The sequence below is a fragment of the Nyctereutes procyonoides genome, unplaced genomic scaffold (genome assembly GCF_905146905.1).
Source record: "Nyctereutes procyonoides isolate TBG_1078 unplaced genomic scaffold, NYPRO_anot_genome, whole genome shotgun sequence".
Lineage (NCBI taxonomy): Eukaryota > Metazoa > Chordata > Mammalia > Carnivora > Canidae > Nyctereutes > Nyctereutes procyonoides.
In genome coordinates, this window is record NW_026575117.1 from 16,154,831 (window position 1) to 16,178,053 (window position 23,223).

At 33.0% G+C, this 23,223-nt stretch overlaps 1 pseudogene; it reads right to left on the reverse strand.

Moving 5' to 3' along the window:
• Positions 1–2,623: 2,623 nt before the first annotated feature.
• Positions 2,624–3,438, reverse strand: LOC129515086 (proliferating cell nuclear antigen-like; annotated as a pseudogene).
• Between the last annotated feature and the right edge of the window lie 19,785 nt (positions 3,439–23,223).

Genomic DNA, 23,223 nt, shown 5'->3' on the forward strand with positions numbered 1-23,223 from the left:
TATATGCACCTGATTAAAGTTTTAAAATTATAAGTTATTTCTAGAATTCATGATAAAAAGGTTTTAATTTCCCAGGCTATTTCAGAATATTTTTATCTCAACATTTAATTAGTCTAACATTTACATAGAGGCATTAGAAAATATGAAATGCATACAAATTCACATAATAGTATTAAAAAATAAATGTTAATATTAATGGTTTCAAGAAGTATTAAATCTTTAAAAACAAAATTACAATTTTTTAAAAAGATTTTATTTATTTATTCATGAGAGACACACACAGAGGCAGAGACACAGGCAGAGGGTGAAGCAGGCCCCATGCAGGGAGCTGGATGCAGGACTCGACCTCGGGGCGCCAGGACCACGCCCAAGCTGAAGGCAGATGCTTAACCGCTAAACCACCCAAGCATCCCCCAAATTACAAAAATTTTTAGTAAAATAATTTTATAAGTTTGTATAATATGAAACATTATTAGTTGCACAGAATTCTACTTAAGGAAGAGTTTTTAAATTAAATTTTAAAAAGAATCACTTGTGGGGCTCCTGGGTAGCTCACTTATTTAAGAGCTCAGATCACAGTCTGCGGGTGGTAGATCGAGCCCCACAATAGGCCCCATATTGGGTGTGGGGCCTGCTTGGGATTCTCTTTCTCTCTCTCCCTCTGCATCTGCCCCCTGTCATGCTCCGATGCACATACACTCTCTCTCTAAAGAAGAAAATTATTTGCAAGCTCCTGTTTACATTTAAATATCCTTACATATATCCTAGAAAATAATAACTTTTCTTATTTTCAAGGACATAAAATTGTATAAAATTTCACTCATTTGTTTTTTTTTTCTTTTTGCTAAAATCTGACTTTGTCCTGTCATAATTACAATAATTATACTTTTATCCTAGTCTTTAATTGTGGTAACTGTTTTATCAAATTTCCTCTTTAATCAAATCTCATAACAATTCAAGTTGCCAGTTTTATTTTAGAATATTAAGTAAATTTTATTAAAATCCATTTTGTTGAGTCTATTTACCATACTACTCTATAACTCTATAATTCTCTTTCTTTTTCTTTTTAGTCCACTCACCTCCTTCTTCTCTTAATAAGACATATTGTGCGATATATTGACATTTTGTACTTATAAATATTTAAATGAATCTTTAACATTTAAGAATCAGAGTTTTCAGCTTATTTTTTCTCGGCCATATACCTTAAAGAAAAAAATGGTATTTTTTTTACCTTTTTAAATGTCAGATTTATTAAAGTATAATTTACATACAATAAAAGTACAGCTGAGTGAATTTGACAAGTACATACAATCTTCGAACCATCACCACTGTCTAGGTATTTTCATGACTCCAAATCCTCCATCAGGCCCCTTTACAGCCAATATCCTTCCAACCCTCTTCCAGGCACACAGATGGTAATGAACAAGATACCTATTGGATACAGTGAGTTCTTCATCCAAAAACTAGAACTCAGTCCAGCTATTAAAAAGAAACTAGTCATTTTCAACCACTATGCACAAAATAGACTTTAATGAAGCAATTCTCAATATGTAGGATGCTAGTTTGTGGCATTGTGGCCCAATTACTAAGGAATGCTTAAAACAATCTGTTTCACAACTGGTAGGATTAAGTTCCCCCAAACAAACATACTCCTTGGGTCCTATCACAGATATACTAAAATTTTGAATATTCTTGTAAAAGGCTCCCTAGGTTAAGGAAACACCACCCTATAGCAATGCTAGTCTTCAAAAGCTCACAGCACTCTGGGTACCTAAAGCTTCCGAAAAAAGTGTTTGTTTTTGCTAACAAATTGACAAAATAATGAAATATATAGGATTTGGTCTACTCTCCATTTCTTTTCCTTTTTTTTTTTTTTTTTTTTTGAGAGAGAGAGAGAGAACAAATGATCAGAGGGAGGGGCAGAGAAAGAGAAGAAGAGAGAATCTTAAGCAGGCTCCATGTCCAGTCCAGAGCCTGTGACCTCAGGACCCATTCAGAGATCATGACCTGAGAGGAAATGAAGAGTTAAATGCTTAACCAACTGAGCCACCCATGTGCCCCTCCCCTGTCCATTTCTTGAACTCAAGTTAGAAGCATACCAAAATAAGTTTGGCAAATGAATCCCCCAAAATATCTTGTACTGTACTGTACTTAGAATACTTCTTATTCTAAGTAGCATGTATTTGTATAAGGCTGCTCTAGATGGAGAAAACAAGCACATTTATATGAAAGAGTAGTTTGAACTGAATTCTCTAGGGTACTTGCAACATTCATGGCCAAATCAAGGCAACATCTTGTGATGTGTGAAATTCGATTAACTTTTACTTAAATTGAAAAAAAAATATTCTGTAAACTGCATTTAGAGTCAAAATTCTTTTGTTATAAAAATCATGAGCATTTCTGGATAAGGTAGAAATATTTCTAGGTTAAGAAAGCCAGATTTGACTTTGGACTTTATTCTTTAAACTGTAAAGAATAGAGGAAAAAATAGGTTATCTATAGAAACCATTTACTATGTATTCAGGTGTGCAAATTTGGTGACAGAAGAGACTTAAGTACATGTTAGCATCTCAGAAGCAGTTCTCAAAGAACAACATTTTATTTTCTTGGATTTTAAGGATGCCTAAGATTCTTCTTCACCCTCCATCTTCAGAGGTAAATAGTACTTTATACATCCCATATTAGCAATTTTATACACTACAACAAGGGATACATCTGCAGATATACTGAGTGTCACTGGAGAACAGAGTGGAGTGGCTTTTGTGAAGAAGTTCAGGTATCTCAGTGAAAAAGTTACCGGACTGGCTCATTCACCTCTATGGTGACAGGTTCCTCCTCCTTATCAGCATTACTTGTTTGTGACAACTTAATATTTCCATTTCCTAGTACTCTACTTGCAGAACATTTCACTCTGCCTTTTGCACAGGAAATTACAGCAGCATCTCCAATGTGGCTGAGATCTTGGCATATATGTGAAAATTCACCAGAAGGCCTCTTTACTAGACAGCTATACTCTTGTTCTGGAATTCCAGGTTGTTCAAAATCTAAATCTATTAACCTTATTTCATAGTCTGAAGCCTTTTCTTGATTTGGAGCTTCAAATACTAGTGCCACGGTGTCCGCATTATCCGTGGCCCTTAATGTAATGATGCCTTCATTGCACATTTTCTTTTCTTCTCTCTCTCTCTCTTTTTTTTTTTTTTTTGGATATGCTGGCGAGATTCACACCCATAGCCAAGTTGTGGTCATAGTGGTTAAGTGTACATGGAAGCCCTCAGAGCACAGGGTGAGCTGCACCAGGGAGATGTGGGATGAGTCTAGGTTCTGCAAGTTTATGCTACTCCACCTTATGTCGCAGCAGGTCTGGTTGTTGAGATCCTTAAGGGCTTCCAGAACCTTCTTCACAATGGAGCCCTGGACCAGGTGTGCCTGAAACATGGTGGCACAGTCACAAGGAGTTATGGCTACAGGTGGAGGTCAGGGAAAAGTCGTAGCCAGCTTGGGTATCACAGGATAAGAGGGAGCCAGAGAACATGGGAGTGAAAGTCTGAGACCCAGGAAGATCACCCAAAATGGTATTGTTAAAATTTGATTAATGCCTCTATTGGCTAGGGTTTTAAAAACTATTCATTGTTGGCATTATGCCAACTTAAGAGTCTGGCTTTCATTTCCTTGTAATTTATGTAATTCAGCATGAACATTAAGGCTCCTTCACCCAAAGTTAGATACCTCTCACTTTCCCCATCAGAAACTTTATAATAAAGAGAAAAGGAAGTGGCATGCTGGCAACATAACTTTATTTCAAAACATAGTCTAAATATAAAAATTGAATTTTCTATACAAATATAGTTCTATGTGTTTTTTTTTTAAGTTTTAGGGCTCAATAAATGTGTTTTAACTTTCTACATGGAGGTTATTTTTCCTGTGATAAAGATTATTTTAAGGCTTAGTGCTCTGTACACTAATATCTATAATTTTATTAATAATATATACTAATTACAGGGTTTAAATTTACAGATTTCTCAGAAAAGTATGTCCATTGAAAAGACCATAAAGATCATACCAGGGCAGCCCGGGTGGCTCAGTGGTTTAGCGCCTGCCTTCAGCCCAGGTGTGATCCTGGAGACCCGGGATCGAATCCTACATTGGGCTCCCGGTGCATGGAGCCTGCTTCTCCCTCTGCCTGTGTCTCTCTCTGCCTCTCTCTCTCTTTCTCTTTCTCTCTCTGTCTCTCATGAATAAATAAATAAAATCTAAAAAAAATTAAAAAAAAGATCATACCATTGCAGCTGGTAGATTCTGAATAGTTCTTGGGTTCTTTTTCTACTGAAAAGTATAGAAATGTTCCTGAGAGCTTTGCGATGAAGATTATAATTACAAAATTAATTTTCATTTGAAAAAAAAGGAAAAAAAAAGAAGAAAAAAAAGAAAAAAGAAAAGAAAAAAAGAAAAAAGAAAAAAGAAAAAAAATGAAAAAAAAGAAAAAAGAAGAAAAAAAATTTTCATTTGAAGGTTTAAATGACCTTAAAGTAAATTAAAATTTTAATTAAATTAAAGCAAAATTTTTTGCTTATTTTTAGTAAATGGTTGTCACGAGGAACCAGATAACAGAAATTTTAATTTACATTCTTAACAAGTGGTGTGTAAATATTCTCCTTTCCCATTAACTTTTAAATCTTTTGGATGAATTCTCTCTCTCTCTCTCTCTCTCTCTGTCTCTCTCTCTGTGTCTGACTCTTTCCCTTTTCCACCTTTGCTGACATATATTTGGCAATAAATTTGTAAATATAAAGCGTACATGATGTTTGGTAATGTGAACTGATTACCACGATATAAATTCACACATCCATCAGCTCACATAGTTCCTGTGTGTGTGTGTGTGTGTGTGTGTGTGTGTGTCTACAACATTTAAGATCTACACTTTTAACAAATTTCAAAGATAAATTCTCTTTTTTTACTGAAAAGCATGAATTACTTTAAAACAAGAATTTCTCAAAATGGGCTTCACTACTTATTCCTCCTATCAGAATTATCTTTCATATTCACCAAAAATACCGGCTTCTCGGCCTAATCCAAGCTATTGAATCAGGAAAAGCAAGGATTTAACTGTTGAGAATTGCATGTTCAACAAGCTTTCTAAATCATTACAGTGCACATAAAATTCACCTGAAAAATACTGAATATTTCAACATGATATATATTTCAAAGCCCTGTGATCTTATCTGCTAATTCAAGGCTATTCCTTTTGGAAAAATAAAGAGTAAAATGTGTTTTCTGCTTGAAAAAGATAAGACATTGTTTTGAGCATTAGTTATGCCTAAAATAACTTTATATTATTTAATTTCAAATCTATGTTTAAGGGATAACTGAGTGCCCCAGAGGTTGAGTGTCTGTTTCCACTCAGGTTGTGATCCTGGTCTCCTGGGATCAAGTCCCCCATCAGGCTTCCCACAGGGAGTTTGCTTCTCCCTCTGCCTATGTCTCTGTCTCTCTTTCTGCGTCTCTCATGAATTAATAAAATCTTTTTTTTAAAAAATCCATGTTTAAAATTCAGTAATTTGTCATAATCTTCTTGCTTTGCTAAAAATTATTTGAAACTTATATTCAAATTTATTGTCAAAAATATTGTTTCCTATTATCATTTTTATCCCAGGTGATTTTTTATCTGTGTATGTTTTAGAAACACAGATGCTTTTAATACCATAGATTCTAAATTCGATAAAGTTTGATGCAAGAATTTGCCTTGATTCTTAGTTACAGTACCTAGAGAATATTTTTTTGCTCTCTATTATACAATCACTAATTTTAAAAATATTATTCAATGTTAACAGATAGAAAAGAATTATCTATGATGGAAACATGACTGAACACTTTTATTACTTCATTAATTTTAAAGTTCTTCATGCATCCTTTCCTATTTTTTAACTACAATTTTCCATTCCCAAATAAAAACATTATGTAGAGTTTTGTGCTTATGATTCTCTTGCTTATTTAAAATGTTTATCAACTATAGTTGTATCATTACAAATGCATATTGTGTAGTTTTTAAATGTTTTCTGTTTTGAACATCTGATGAGAATGATACTTTCTGCATTTTCTGTAATTTTCTTTATTCTTTCAACAGAACATTTCTGAGAACTTACATGTTGCAGCCAATAACTGTTCTTTGTTCATTTTCTTTTGTGTGTTGTTAGTTAGTGACATGTAGTTTATAGCAAATAAAATATGGTAAGGATATACTACACTATATTCTTCTACTCATTTTTATATTTAATTGTGTTACTAGTACTAGAAAAGCTACTAGGAATTCTTGCTTATTTTCTTCAGTGACACATACAAGAGTCTTATGTTGTTTTATAGCCAGGCGTGGAATTTCTACTTCATGTATACATATCTTCCATTTTACTAGATAATGGAAATTATTATTATTTTTAAAGATTTATTTATTTTTATTTATGATAGAGAGAGAGAGAGAAGCAGAGACACAGGCAGAGGGAGAAGCAGGCTCCATCCCGGGAGCCCAATGCGGGACTCAATCCCGGGACTCCAGGACTCCAAGCCCTGGGCCAAAGGCAGGTGCCAAACCACTGAGCCACCCAGGGATCCCCAATGGAAATTATTTTTGTAGTAGTATAGAGATATAATGATTTTTCTATATGTTTTTGTGATTTTAAATGCTTCTAACAATTTGGAGAGTATGTGAAATTATATTCCTTTTTCTCTAGATACTTCATATTTTGATGTCTCTTTAGATCTATGCCTCATGAATTTCATTATTCTTTTTATATTTTATTTTCTTATTTGCTTGTTGCTATAAAAGTCATTGGCTTTTAATGCCGACTTGAAATACTGAAAATCTGAAAAACATAATAATTCCAAGAATTTATATATAGATTACTTTGGGTTTTCTAGCTAGAGATTCATATACTTTGTAAATAATATTTTTTTTTCTATTTTTTTAAAGATTTTATTTATTTTTTTAATTTTTATTTATTTATGATAGAGAGAGAGAGAGAGAGAGAGAGAGAGAGAGAGAGAGGCAGAGACACAGGCAGAGGGAGAAGCAGGCTCCATGCACCGGGAGCCCGACGTGGGACTCGATCCCGGGTCTCCAGGATCGCGCCCTGGGCCAAAGGCAGGCGCCAAACCGCTGCGCCACCCAGGGATCCCTTTTTTCTATTTTTCTAAACCTTAAATATTACTTATTTGTATTGAGTAGGATCCCCAATACAATTTAAATAGAGGCGGTGATATTAGGTCCTCACATATAGTTTGAACACAAAAATGCTTTTATTTTTTAGCAGCTAAGTATAGTATTTGCTGTATAACTTTAAGGATACATGTGATCAATTTAAGTATGTTTCTTTTCATTTCTACTTTGTTAAGCGGTTTTATAGAAAATGCTGCTATATTCAACCTTTTAAATTGCCTCTACTGAATTTATGATCTGCATTTTTTCTTTAACTTGTTCATTTGATTATCTTAATTGATTTGTAAATTTGCATCTTATACAAGTTTTTAAAAAAAAACTTGTCTTATTACCCTTTTTAAAATACATGGTTAGATGTGGTTTGCTACTAGTTTGTTTAAGGAATTTTCAATTTTAAATATAAATATTGCTTTCCTATACTGATCTTGATAAATTGTGTATCTAACTTATACTATCTTTATGAAATAACTTTGAGAGGTGATAAATTTCCCCAATCCTGGAGTTGTTAGGCTAAATAATGGCTATACAGATATTCAGGCCCTAATCCTTGCAAACTGTGAATGTTACTTTATATGACAAAGGTGATTTAACAGATGTAATAAAATTAAGGATCTTGAGGAAGAAGATATTATCCTGGAGTATCTAGATGAGTTCTAAATATAATGAAAGTTTTCCTCATTAAAGGGGGGCTAGAGGATATTTCACCGCAGAAGAGAAGGAACAGTAATGATGTAACAGAGACTGGAATAATGTGGTCCCAAGACAAGGACTGCTGGCAACAATCAGAAGCTGGGAAAGACCATGGGTTCTCCCCTGGAGCCTCAAGAAAAAACTGTTGACTTTGATTTTAACTCTATAGGAGTTAAATTTGGGGGTTCCAGGGTCTTAAGAGAATAAATTCCTGCTGTTTTAATCTGGAAGATTTGTTTATTTTATGGCAGCAGCAATAGAAAATATATGTGTGTGTTGTGTATTATGAGTGTGTGTGTGTGTTTGTGTGTGTGTCCTGGGTGGTGGATGTGTGTACCATTTGAGTGTTTCAGTGAATTTGTGAAAAGGCTTTGGAGTTTTCTTTTCGAAAGATTTTTGTCTCCACCTTCAACTTTTTAATAGTCAAAAAATATTTACCTAGATTTTAATATGTGTCCAGTTCTTGTAAACGTTATATTTAAACTGTTAAAGAAATAGTATCCCCCAATCATTGATTATGGTCTTCTATACCTATAATCATTACATTAATTTTTTTTTGGTGACTTGTTAAAATGTGCTCTATCAAAGTGATTTTTCTTTTACAATGGTGTGTTCCCACTGTAATTAGAGACTTGGAAATTTTTGCTTCTGTTTTTGTCTATTTTTGCATCATATATTTTGAGATTATTGTGTTAAGATCATAAAAAAATTGTGAATTATATATTTTTTTGCAGGAGTAGAACATTATCATTATTAAGGGCATCAAACTATCAAACTACTTACTGGTCACAAATTTATGCCCTGTTCTTTCAAGACACAAAGCTAAATTACATTTATCAGCCTTTATTGAAGTTAGCCATTGCCATGTGATAGAGTTCCTGCAATTAAATGTAGACAGGAGTAGATGAGTGTCATATCCATCCTGACCCATAAACCTACCAACTTTAAAACCTCCTTTGACTTTCCTCTATGAGAGCTGGACTTCTAGTCTCTGGATGACACTGTCAGATAAATTCTTAATATGGAAAAGACTACATAAACCAGAGTTCTTGAATGCTTGTGTGGTGCAAAACATCCTGACTTTTTATTTTGCCACCAACTAGAAAATCCCATTCTGAAATGTTGCATGAGCAAGAAATACACTTTCACCGGGTATAGTCATTGATATAAATGGGTTTGTCAATGATTTATATTATATTAATTTTTAATGTTCCTTCTTAATTTCTAGCAATATATTTCACCTGAAAATTGTTCCATCTTTATGCATATAAATAAGTTAAATATTATTATTTTATATTTTGTATTTTTGAATTCCATTTGAGAAGTTTTGGTGTGATTCTGCTCCCTGCTGTGTTTAATAGCTCTGATTCACCGTGCAATGTCTCCTTCTGTATTTTGTTATTTATGAATGTAACCTCAAATTTTGGGGGAAATTATTAGATAGGAATTATTTGATTCCTAAAATGAAGATAAGTTCATTCTGAAAGAATTTTCTTTCAATCTTTAAAACATCTGAGGGACTTATTGCTGGGAAACAATGCTCCACAAATTTTTTCATGTTTCTTCACAGTCATGACTTTATGAGCAAAAATTACTGTTAACTTGGTTTGAAATATACTACAATGGCAAACAAGCCTTGGAGGTAAAATGGTGACTCAGTAGATATTTAGAAACATTTTTTTTTAAGCCATTTCTTTACATTCCAGAGGGTAACTTAATTGACTTTGGAACCTTTCTTTTTTTTTTCCCCAGGGAGAAATTCTCTTACATTTGAAAGATAGGACTCTTTTTGTCCTCTGGAGGGAAGGATGGGAAACTATACAAGCTCATAATTCAAGATCCTCCTCCTCAGGTAAAAAAAATCCCTTTGTATGTTCTGGGTACATCTGACTCTCATCGTGTTACCCAGTGAGCGATCAGTGTATCCCTTTCAATCAAGAGGTTGTATGAATAATTAAGTCTATCTCTGATTCAAAAAGCTTTTATTTTTATCTGGAGAAAATATAGACATAAAAACTTAATTACCATTAGTGGACTATTTTAAATAAATCTTTGCTTGGAGTAGTGCGGATTCATTCAGTAGATTCATATGAAGGCTGGCTTCTGGCTGTTAATTTTCAAGGGCATTTGTTTTCTACTCCACTGGGTGCACAATTAGATAATTTTCCTAGAGATCTGGAGCATGGGCTTATTTCTAATTCACCTTTACAATGAATATTTAGAAATTTAAATCCCATTTTAGTAAGTATTCCCTTTTATATTATCCAAGTTTAATGGAATTCTCCTTTGTATACCATCCCTTCTGTCCCTAGAACTATAAAAATTAAAACATGTTTCATTTCTGTTGGCAAATGCCCTCATTGTTAAGTCCTTTTGTTCATGCTCTACTGAATTTTCTGGGTTTCTCTTTTCACTAAATTTCTATCCTGTATATGCAATACTTTCTTGCCAACTCTTTAGTTTCTTTAAGTTTTATTTTCTAGAAATCAAGGTTATTTTCAGTTGAATGATTTTCATGACTACCTGGTCTACTGTATTGACTGGAATAGATAACCTTCCTGAAGTCCTACTATTTCTTTAAAAAAAAAAGTTGGTTAATTAGTGTTTTGAATTTTAAAAAATCTACAAAGAATAGAGGTACAGTGGGGATGTTTAGGTGAGTGAAATTCTGTATATTATAATTGTGGATATATGTCATTACACATGTCAAAGCCCATAGCATGTACAACACAAAAAGCAAACATTAATGTTAACTATCAAATTTAGCTAATAACATAGCAATACTGGTTCATAAATCACACCAATGCAAGAATATTGATAATAGGAGAACTTGGGGAAGAGATTAAAAGTCATATGAAATCTCCATACTGGGCATATAAAATCTCCATACTAGCTACTCAGTATTTTTGTAATCCTAAAATAGCTCAAAATAAAGTTACTAGGGGGATGCCTGGGTGGCTCAGCAGCTCAGCACTGCCTTCAGCCCAGGGCCTGTTCCTGGAGACTGGGATAGAGTCCAGCTCCGGGCTCCCTGCATAGGGCCTGCTTCTCCCTCTACCTGTGTCTCTGCCTCTCTCTCTCTCTCTCAAATAAATAAATAAAATCTTTAAAAAAATAAAGTTACTAGTTAATTTTTTTTAAATGTGTCAACAACTTTTTCACCAAAAGTTCTTCGTAAAGCACTTCTGAAATTTCTGGAATAGGATTTCAATACAGTTTTATAGAAAGCAAAGTACATATGGATTACTTTCTACTGCTTTTATTGGTTTTCAATTCATGAACTACATACTTAGATTTTTAAAATTTGATTCTAAAGCTGTTAATCATTGGAAGGATTTCACAATTTATAAATGCTGCTATTTTCTTGCTGTCAGTTAATTACCACCCAGTGAGACTGTAAGCAATAGATATGTTTGGTGGTCCCTGACAAATTTAGACAAAACTGTTTGTTTTGCCTCATTACCAAAATAAAATGTCTGGCTTAAGACAGCAAACAAATAAACTCAGAAGTAAAATGGTATTTTTGAGAGAACAATTATTCACTTATATAAATAAACTTCTTTTAAAATATACAGTAAGTTGGGATGCCTGGGTGGCTCAGTGGTTGAGTATCTACCTTTGGCTCAAGGCATTATCCTGGAATCGAGTCCTACATCAGGCTCTCCACAAGGAGCCTACTTCTCCCTCTGCCTGTGTCTCTGCCTCTCTCTCTGTGTCTCTCATGAGTAAATAAATGAAATAAAAAAAGAAAGAATATACAATAAGTCAATTTAAAATATTGAAACTATGAAATAACATATTCATATCTAATTTAGGCTCATATTAATGTGAATTTTATAAAGTATGGACTATATAAAGTATTATATTTTGAATGCAATTTTTCAAATATGCAAATATGTATCAATTTTTAAATTTTAAAATAACATGTAATCAAAGAGATAATCAAATGTGTATTTTTAACTTACAAAAAACCGTTAAAAGTCATTATTATAAACACTTTATATTACATCTTCAGTTTATATGATTAAGAGTAAAATAATTCAGATAATAATTTTTATTTATCTATCTGAATCTTTAAAAACAATAGTAATATAGCTTCCTAAAATGCAATGTTTGAAACTAAGAGAATAATTCTTTAAGTATATTTTGAATAAAGATGTGGATGATAATGTATTTATGTAAACTAGAATCATGTAGATTAAAAGTTTTTTTAGAGAGACAAAAGACCTTTGTTATAATGGCAAATTTTACAAAGTAAAATCGGAAAAGATTGGGTAGTTTAATGGATTCCTTTCATTGCTATTTATTCTTTAAGGCAATAAAGGTCAAAATTAGATCAATTTCATTGAGCAAAGTACTAATTTTAAAAATTGCTTTCATTGTCCACATTTAAGAAAATGGTGATATTCCAAAGATAGTGATAAATGAAGCTGGACTGATATAAAATTTAATTCCCCTTTGATAAATTGCAAATTTCTTTTCTATGCCTTAGTTACAAGTTGTCTTTTTGTATAATGGTTTCAAAGTTGAATGAGACCTAATTGACTGAAGATTCCTTCAACATAACTTGTTTTTCAAATGTGAGCAGGCCATAATATTTTATTGTTCTTGATTCAAATTACATCGAATGTTAAAACCTTGTCACAATGTTTTCAAATGAAAGATTTTAATTTTTGTAACTTTAGGGTTTTTTTCTCCATAAATTTACATTTATTTGCATATGAACAAGCTTGAAAACTGCGTAATTTATGTCCACAGTTTTATCTATTCATATGTGGAATATTTAATATTGCCAGAGAAAACAGACGGTTATAATTCAGTCTGTATTTTATACTGACTTCATAAACTATAAGAACACAGCAAAATACGTGATGGGTATTAAAAACTCACAGAAACAATTGCAAACTACAGTCCAGTGTCTGATTTATACACAAAAGGAACTCACTAGTGTTTTTAGATTATCATTCAGGAGTGCCTGAATAACAACTTTTATGAACTTTATTCTTTCTATGTTTAATTATCTTGTGGAATGTCTTACTAGTTCATTGTATATTAAATATTATCATAGCAGGCAGATCTTCCAAAGTAAAGTTTTTTAAAATATGTAAACTTGATAAGATTTTGTATGAAGTAAGTCCATCCTTTTTCATAGATCACATACTAATTCACCAGAGTTAACTTTATTTTCATTGATCTATTTAGGGGTTATTGATCTGTATTCTAATATATATTTAGTGTCTTTTGACACTTGTTTTATAGGCCAACTTGTTCTACACAGATGTTATTGATATTTATTTGAATGACTTTCAATAACTTGAAGTTAGTTTTTTACCTCTTATAAAAAACAATTATTTTGAAGGGTTAAATACAACTGAAACAGAATACTAATATTGTAATATTACTATTTGTGTATATATCATTAATAATAAGATTGATTTTAGATATGTGATGATTTCAATACCTGTAAGAGTTATTTTAACATCATGAATTAATATTGGACATTGTTTTATAAGATGCTATGTTATGCAGGTACTATTATGATACACATTTTATAAGTGAGAAAGCTAGCTATAGCCTTAGGAATCTTAGGTAACCTACCATGTAAGTCAGACTCTCCAGCCCATCCTTTTAAGCACACTACTACCCTATATCTTTAAAAATTGGGAAAGATAACATCGAGTATTTAATAATATTAAACTCTTGCTGTAGTTTTATCTTCTCACCATTTCTTGGAGAGAATTCTGTGCTAAATTTCTTATAAAAGGATCTTTATCTTTTTATTTAACATTTTAAAATAAAACCTTCGAATATATGCAAAATAGACAAAATCTGTAATAAACATCCATGTAGTTATCATCCAGATTCAGTAATAATCATCTCATGACAAATCTTGCCTCATCTATATTTCTATTCATCCTCATATCATTTTATTTTTTAATTTTATTTTTTAAAAGATTTTATTTATTTATTCATGAGAGACAGAGAGACAGAGAGAGAGAGAGAGAGAGAGAGAGAGAGGGGCAGAGACACAGGCAGAGGGAGAAGCAGGCTCCATGCAGGGAGCCTGATGTGAGACTTGATCTCAGAACCCCAGGATCATGCCCTGAGATGAATGAAGGCAGATGCCCAACTACTGAGCCACCCAGGCATCCCTGGTTTTTAGTTTTAAGTTAATAATGAGTTAATACTGAAATTCTCAGTTCAGATTCATAACTAGAGTCTGCTCAAATCTATCTTATATATTTAAGCTTGCCAGTGAACTAATAAATATAACCTATAAAGAAACAAAGGAATGAATTACACTTGTATGAATTACAACCCCTTTCTGCTGTTTACCCATGATCCAACTGTGTAATTTCTGGTCAGTGATTCCAGGTTTTAAATAATTTGTAAGTGTTCAGTTTCTACACAACTTTATCATCTGCTAAGAATTTAAAAATCACATTTTCTGTTCAGCTGTTAATGCTGGGATCCATATTTAGTTTTATAAGCTTTTCCCTGTTTTTAGTTTTGTTTTGGGTTTTGGCTCATGAATTTTATTTGTTTGTCGATAAGAAATGTAAGAGTGGAATGTTAATAAACTTCAGTTTAGTTCTGTAATGTCAAGAATTTAAAAATTAAAAAAATGGATTGGTAAAAAAATATATGAAAGAAGAAATTACATGTGACATCCAATAATTCCTGTGTTTTGGTATTCATGCTTTTATATATTTCCTTCTTATCATCCAGACTTTTGACTTGTGTATAATTGATAGAATGTGGCAAAAATAGTAGGTTGTCATATCTGTATTTATTTTATATTATGTATGAATCTGTCTTGCTACAAACTCATTGTAGATTTCCTCCTTTTCTGGCTTTCAAGAATAATCTACTACAAATCTCAAAGCAACATAGAAATGAATTCTACCAACAACATCAAAAACTTGAAACCAGATACTTTCCCAGTTAAGCCTCCAGATGAGAGGACAGCTCTGGTTTATACCTTAATTTTAGCTTTGCTGCACCCAAGGAGGGTTAAACTTTGCCCACACTTTCAACCACAGAAAATGTAGGCTTTCAGTCACTAAATACATGTTCATTTTGAAGTGTTAGAAATCAAATACTATGTAAGCCAGAAGACAGTGTGGCAACCCTAAGCTCTTTAAAAATTATCAACTTAAAATTTTCTACCAAGCAAAAGAAATATTTCAAAATAAAGAGGAAATAATAACTTTTTCAGACAAATAAAAGACAAATTTACTGTCAGTAAATAAGCAAAACAATGAATATTAAAGGTGTTCAGAGTCCAAAGAAACATATCAGATGGGCATTTGTATTTATCCAAAAATGAAAAAAATATTAGAAATTTGGAAAAAAATGAGAACAGATATGAGATTTTTTAAAATCTCTTTAACAGAGTAAAAATTGTAAATATGCATTGTTTTACTATATGGCAATATAGGAACTAAAACATATGATAAGAAGAATTCAAAGAATAGGAAATGGGAAATAGAAATATATTGATATGATATTCTTGAAGCACATGTAGAGTGGTGTTACATTTGAAGATGGATTGTGACTGTTAAAGATGTACATTGTAAGACATAAGTCACCACTCAGAATATAAAAATGGCTATCAATTTCAAAATAATATAGAATCATTACAAATAAATAATTTAGAGGCCAGAAAAGAGAGACAAAAAATAATAAAGGAAAAATGTGTCTTAAACAAACAAACAAACAAACAAACAAAAAACAACTAGCAGGATGGTAGATTTAATTGCAGCCATATTAAAATTACATTAAATGTAAATGGCTTTGATATCACAATACAAAATGAGAGGTTTTCAGATTTCATTAATAAATGACAATACTAAAAAAAATGGCAATACTCAACTATAAACTGCATATGAGAAACTCACTTTAAATATGAAGATTTGGATAGTCACAAGCTAAAAAAAAGGGGGGGGAAGAAGAAAAGAAAAGAAAAAGAAAAGAAAGAAACAACAGATATACCCTAAGAACATTAATCAAAAGAAAGCTGTACTGGCTATAATCACATTAGACAATATAAACTTTAAGAGTATTTCCAGTAATATGGAAGGACATGTCTGGTGATAAATAAAAGAAGCTTTAAGCCTGATGTTGAAGGCCAAGAAAGGTTCCCTTCTTCTCTGTTTCTCTTTGTTTCCTCCAAAGAAAAGGTAATAATGAATCAATCAGATTCCTGGTCAATGCACTTTCCATGTTTATTCTATGAATGAGATACATTAAAATCAGAAAAAATGCATTAAGTTCTTTTAATCCTATCTAGAAAGAATCTACTCTTAATTCAACATTCAGTGTGCTTGGGATATAAGTTTGAAAATGATTAATGGGATAGATAATAAGGGGAAGAGTAAGTGAGAGTGACTCATTACTTACATTGCAAATTTTTACATTACAAATGAAGATACATATTTAAGTACCACTCCAAAATAGAAGACAGTGAATATATAAAGGATATTCCAGAAAATGCTGAAACATATCAAATTATTTTTCTTATGGGAGATGTACCTCACTTTTCTTACAGAATCAGATTGATCAGGATGCTAGGATAGTGAAGACAGATTTTTCTCTTTTCTTAAAGATTTATTTATTTGAGAGAGAATGTGTGTGCATGAGTGGGAGGTGGACAGATGGAAGAGGAGAAAGAGAATCTGAAGCAGATTCCCCACTGAGCACTGAGCCCTATACCGGTGATCCCATGACCCCAAGATCATGACCTGAGCTGAAATCCAGTTGGATGCTCAATCATCTGAACCACCTAGGCACCTCTCTTTTTTCTTTAATCTTTCTTTTGCTTTCTTTCACTTTTTTTTATTTTAAGTTTTCCATTTTTTGTATGACCAATCTCCACTCCAATAACTTCATAGTCAAATAGTTTTCTCCTGACAAAAGAGGAGGAAGAAGGAGAAGAAGAAAGGAAGAAGAAGAAGAAGAAGAAGAAGAAGAAGAAGAAGAAGAAGAAGAAGAAAAGAAGAAGAAGAAGAAGAAGAAGAAGAAGAAGAAGAAGAAGAAGAAGAAGAAGAAGAAGAAGGAAGAAGGATGAAGAAGAAGAAGAAGAAGAAGAAGAAGAAGAAGAAGAAGAAGAAGAAGAAGAAGAAGAAGAAGAAGACTTGATTCTTGTGCTAATTTTTTTGTATAATAATATGTATGTTATTGGTCCTGGACAGTTTTCAAAGGTCTGTACATGTATATTTAAGGTGTTCTATGCTGACTTACAGTCTTGGGTGTAATCCTCTCTGCTGATAATGAACAGAATAAAAAATATAAAATAGAAGGTTTGGTTTTGGAGGTAAAAATGGTAATTAATTTCTTGGAAAGTTGTCTCAAGAATAAAAGCTCTATTTAATTGCAGTGAAGACTATGGATTTTGGTGTCAACCTAACCTAGATTCACTTCCCAACTTTCTCTGAAAGGAAAGAATGAATGGCCTTGGGCCAATTATTCATGTAGTATTTAAACCTCATTATATTCATATGTAAATACAATGATAGTTCATACCTTAGAGAAATAAGGTAGATATTAAAAATAAATTAGTAATTCATATAATGCAGCTTGCACAATTTGGGAAATGTTTATATTCCTAGCACTACTTAATGTGATCTCAGCTACCATGTGAAGAGACAATAAATGAAGATTTTAGAAACCATCAAATTTCAAATCTTAGATCTAAAATTGACTGGCTAATATGGCTTTGGAAAATTATATTCTTGGTCCCCAGTTTCTTTCTCTGCAACACTGAAAAAATAATAATATTATTTAAAAGAGGTGTTTTGGGAATTAAGTGAGTTAATGCATATAAAGTACCACATAGAAAGACATTATGTTCATAATCCCATATAAGAACCTAATAAGTGTTAGCTATTGTTATCATAGTTAATACAGGTTAACTCACCTGGGAAAATAGCTTGGAAAAACTTGAGTAGGAAATCAAATAGAGATGAATTTAAGGTTAATATTAAAAATAGTCTTAAAGTTACTTTAATTTTCATCTCAAATGAAATGATGTGGAATCACATCACAAGGGATTTTCATCCCAAAATGATATGATGTGTAATTACTTCCTTGAATTGTTTGTTTCTAGGAAGATAGATCAAAATAGTAGTAAATTTCTGGTAAGTACTTTGAAAAATGGGAGTGAAATTCCTGCTAACTTCTTAAAACAATCTGTACAAACATAATTATGAGTAAGAGACTTTGCTTTTAAATCCAATACTTTATTCAAAATATTACATAAATAGTGAGGTCCTCTGTGAAAAGAATAGGATGTATGTGGAGGGGTTCTTGTGTCATCTAGTTCCATTCACAGAAGTTTTCCTTTCGTTACTCATTTCTCCTTTATACAGAGGTGAAAAATAATTATCTTATAAACATAGGATCTATTTCTCAGAAATTAGGACAGCAAAAAAGACAAAACAATCATTATTTACAGACAATAAAATTGTTAAAAAAAGAAAACTTCAAAAATAAATGAAAGTTGATCATAAAGTATTAAAAGACATGATGGAGGCACATCTGGGTGGCTCAATGAGTTAAGTGTCCAATTCTTGGTTTCTGCTCAGGTCATAATCTCGGGGTCCAGGGATCCAGCCTCTAGTCTAGCTCTGTGTTCAGCAGGGAGCCTGGTTGAAAATTCTCCCTCTCTCCCCCTCCACCCCCTATAAATAAAAAAATCTTAAAAAAAAAAAGACAGAATGGAAGTTAAATATATTTAAAAGTAGAGCATCAACTTTTTAATGCATCAATAAATTTCAAGAAAAAATAGAGTGGAAAGTAGCCCATCTACCATAGGAATAAAATGCTGCATATGTATTTCTAAAATAAGACAATGCTACAAAATAAAAATAAGACAAAGAAGTTTTCAAAACAAAAAACAAAAATCCACTTTAAAAGACGTGAGTAATTGGAGAGATGTATCTTTTCTTTTTTTTGAGAGATGTATCCTTTAGTTAAAGGAGAGAAAGAGGAGAGGAAGGAAAATGAAAAAGTGAAGGGAAAAATGTTATTGGTAGTGCCTAGGAAAAAGACATAAAACACAGTAATTTGAAGAAGGAAGGTTTTAATATAAAAAAATTAACAATTTCCAAAAGATAAGCAACTAAGAGTAAATAAAAAATGTCTAAAAATTTTTGTAAGACTAAAGAAATATACTGAAAAAAAGAAGGTAGTTGGAAGGGGGTTCTCCTTCCTAAAACTATAATTCAGATATCACTGGAGGGTGTGTTACTATGGTGCAAGGCATGGTGAAGTTTGCTGGGTTGCTCTACTCAGGGCAGGTCCACAGTTAGTGGAGTGAATCAGTGAGTGGGAAACTCTAGGCAGTAGTTGAGAAGAAGCTCTTCATCAGTGTGCCATTGGGTTGAGGCTGGAGGATAGGGAATGGTGGCTGGGTCTGTCAATCAGAAAACCTCCATTGGGAGTCATCTAACTAAAGCTGTAGATAAATAACTGTGGTTTGGGTGCCACCCATAAAAGTCTCACTAAAACTCTCAGAAGGATGCTGGCAGGCCAAGACTGGCAGTCCAAAAACCTCAATCAGGTCACTGTAAGAAGGCCAAGATTGATGAGCAGGGAAATAAGGCCAGGACTTTCTAGGAAGTAACCATCTATTGGGGAATCAATGGGCTGAAGAAGGCAGAAGGGAATCTCCAAGCCTGGTACCCCCTGGAGAAGCTGGTTGACAGAGGCTGATGGGACAAGAGACTAGAAGTGTAACTAGCAAGCTGGAAGCCAAGCACTACTGGCATCAAGTCCAGAAAAGGACAGAAGAAACAGGAAGGAAAAAAAAAAAAAAAAACCAAAAAACAAAAACGCTCCTCCTCCCTCTTCAGATAAAGCTCAGCTGGCAAGCAAGAGATATGCTGTAGTATTACAGGCAAGACGATGAGTAGTTAGTTTGGATCCAAGAGGCAATAAACTGGCAACAAGCACAATTGTAATTACCAAATACATTCAAATTAACTTATAGATTTAATTATCAATTACATTCAAATTAATTTGTAGATTTAATGTAATTTCAACTAACATAAAAATTCAATATTTTCAAAAATTTGAAAAAAAAGTACATTTTTACATGAGTCTAAGGAGCCTAAAAATTCTGCAAATGGGATGTGGGGCAAACCAGGTGGTCAGAGTTTCAGGCTTGTGCAACCAGAGCAGCTCAGCTTTCATCTGCTTTATATTCTTGCCTGCTGCATAGACTTAATGTTATAAAAGGACACTGCTATTAAAAGAAAATATCTGAAAAACATACTCTGCAAAGTTTAAACAGTTGAAAATAAGAAGGTGAAAAAAAAGAAAAAGTAATAATTAAACCTGCCAATGATTTAAAAAAAAATTTTTTTTTGAAAGAGGGAGGGAGTATGCAGTGTGGTGGTGAGGGAGGGAGGGACAGAGAGAGAATCTTAGGCGGGCTCCACACTCAGCTAGCCAGACTGGGGCTCCATTTCACAACCCTGAGATCGAAACCTGAGCCAAAATCAAGAGTCAGACACTTACTGGACTGAGCCACCCAGGTGCCCCTAGACCTGGCAATCATTAAATCATACATAATTACTGTAAGTTTAATAGTGAAATATTTATTCAAAAATAAATAGATCACTGTGAAAAATTGGTTGCTTACATGTAGACTCAATTATAAACGACTTGATGTATGGTACATGAGGCAACTCAAAGAAAGCATGTTTATTATTCAATAAAAGGTATTGATATGATTGAGAAAGCTTTCCTTTTAAGATAAAAGGTCTCAATTTATATTCTCACAGCACTTTTACTTTATTTACTTTATTTATTCACTAAAATAAATTCCAGATGGAGTGAGGAGTAAACATTGCAATACATATACATGTATATATATATATATATATATGTGTGTGTGTGTGTATGTGTGTATATATATATATATATATATATATATATATATATATGTTTTAAAAAGTGGGTAGTTTTCAAACTTGAAGATTGGATGGAATTTTCAACCTTAGAAGAAACAGATATACTCACTGGGTAAAATGTACATATTAGTTTTCAAATATTAAACTCTTTAATATCAGAAGGTAGGTAAATACAATTTATAAGCAAAAAAATTTTTTTTTTGCATTTCAAAGAGAAAGGATCCTTGTCTTAAATAATATGAGTTTATATAAAAGGAAAGGATAGGAATCACATAAAACTCTAAGACTTCAATAAATAAATGGATATTATTATTACACTACTCAAAAGGAGAGCTATAAGCGACTAGCACCAATGCTAATAAAATTTTATAATGGTTATCAAAATAATTATAATTAAACCAGCATTTCTAAATATACCAAATCACCTAGAAAATATAAATTTTTATACTCAAAAATATTAGTTTGAGTGCAATAATTGATTTCTGTCAAACTATAGCTGAGATGAATAAGCAAACATGCAGCTATTAAAAAATAGTTTTAAAAAGATGTGATTAAATGGCAAATACTTCTCTTCAAAGATAAAAACACAGCACTCTAAAGTTATCCAATGTATGCTTGCTTTGGCAGCACATATACTAACATTATCGAACGTAGAAGAACATTTTACTATACTTCTTTAAAGAATTTCAGAAGTATGAAAGATTTAGAGGCCAAATAACAGGAAAATTTTCATGGAAGGGCTTAGATGAGGGTGAGCCCAGAATAAAGATAGATTTTTGTTTATTTATTATTTATTTATTTTTTTTTGTAATGAAGGAGAAACAGACATTCTAGGAGAAATGAATAGCACTGGCCAAGGATATAACACTGAAGAGTCAAGATATCATCAGGCTATGGTAATAAGGACATAGAAAATGTGAGTTTGGGAGATTACAGAGTCTGTCTGTCTGATTACAAAGTCAGTCTAAAGTAGGCAAATTTTACTTCAATGGACAGGGACAGTGATTCCATATAAGGCTGTGACATGTACAAAACCACATGCTAGTAAACCCAATGCGATGTCAATATGTCAGATGATAGATTTTATGGTAAAGAGACTAGAAATAGGTTACCAGTCACCACTCTATTGAATTAACATGACCTGCTGAATGAGGAGGCACATGCCACCCACAGAGGGGTGCAGGTGGATCCCTCAGTATCTGAGCTTCCAGTTTGGGGAAGTGAAACCCACCAGGTCATTTTGATTGAAGGCACAGTTTTAATACACCCACACAGAGCCGTCAAAAGGTTTATTACTAACAGACCCCAGAAGTGAGACCCCTGGGTGCAGTTGAGTGGGAGAAGGGGGGTGGGGAGGGAGAGGAGGGGAAGCGGGGAGGGGGTGGCAGGAGGGGAAGTGAGGGAGGCGGGAGGGCAGTTCATCCCAGGTCAGGAGCCCGCTGGAGATGGAAAGCTCCTGTTACTTTCTTATTTTGGTGGTTGGCGGGGGAGGTCACCCAACTTTTCCGAGGAAAGGTACAGAAGGAACTTATGGCAGGCCTCCTAAACTCGAGCTTTTTATCGAAATGGGCAGATTCTGGGTGTGAGCAGGGTTATCAAACTGTAAAATGCAATGGCAGCAACTTCTCAAAAGTTGTTTTTCTCGTCATATATTAAATACAAAAAAATAAATTCATGAGTTAAATATTAAAAACCAATTGGTGAACCTTTTCTAATTGACCAGAACAGAAGATAAAGCAAAAACAAATGTTAAAGAAAAAAAAAAACCCAATCACTTTTGAATCTTTTGTAGCAAAAAAAAATTAGAGATTCAAAAACTTGGCCTGGGAAGCCTGATTGAGGAATTGATATTAAGGATGAAAAGTGGGTTCGATTTTAGACTTTAACAGTAGGAGGGCACAGAGTAATAAGGGAAGCTCTCTGCAAGGTAGTCTGAGGATTCAAGAGGAAGCTTAAGGATATAATATTTAGTTTCCCTACTTAGGGATTAAATTTTTGTTATTTATTACTATCGATTCATCTTCCTAAAAACAAACATTTTATAAAAGAAAATAATTTCACATAGTGCCCATTTAAGTCTCTACAACAGGTCAGAGAAGGAAATAAATAACTTGACAATATTATGACTACTAATGGTAGAGGAAGCACCTTCCTTCCTTCCTTCCTTCCTTCCTTCCTTCCTTCCTTCCTTCCTTCCTTCCTTCCTTCCTTCCTTTCCAATTCAGTCTTTGCTTAAGCTTCAGGACTTTATTTCTAATTTCTCTAAAATTAGTGAGCCTTTCTGGCTCATTATCCTGATTTTTATCAAATTGAAAATTCTGCACAAGTCAAATTAAATGAGCACTTAAAAACATAAGAATAGGGGCACCTGGGTGGCTTAGTGGTTAAACATCTGCCTTCTGCTCA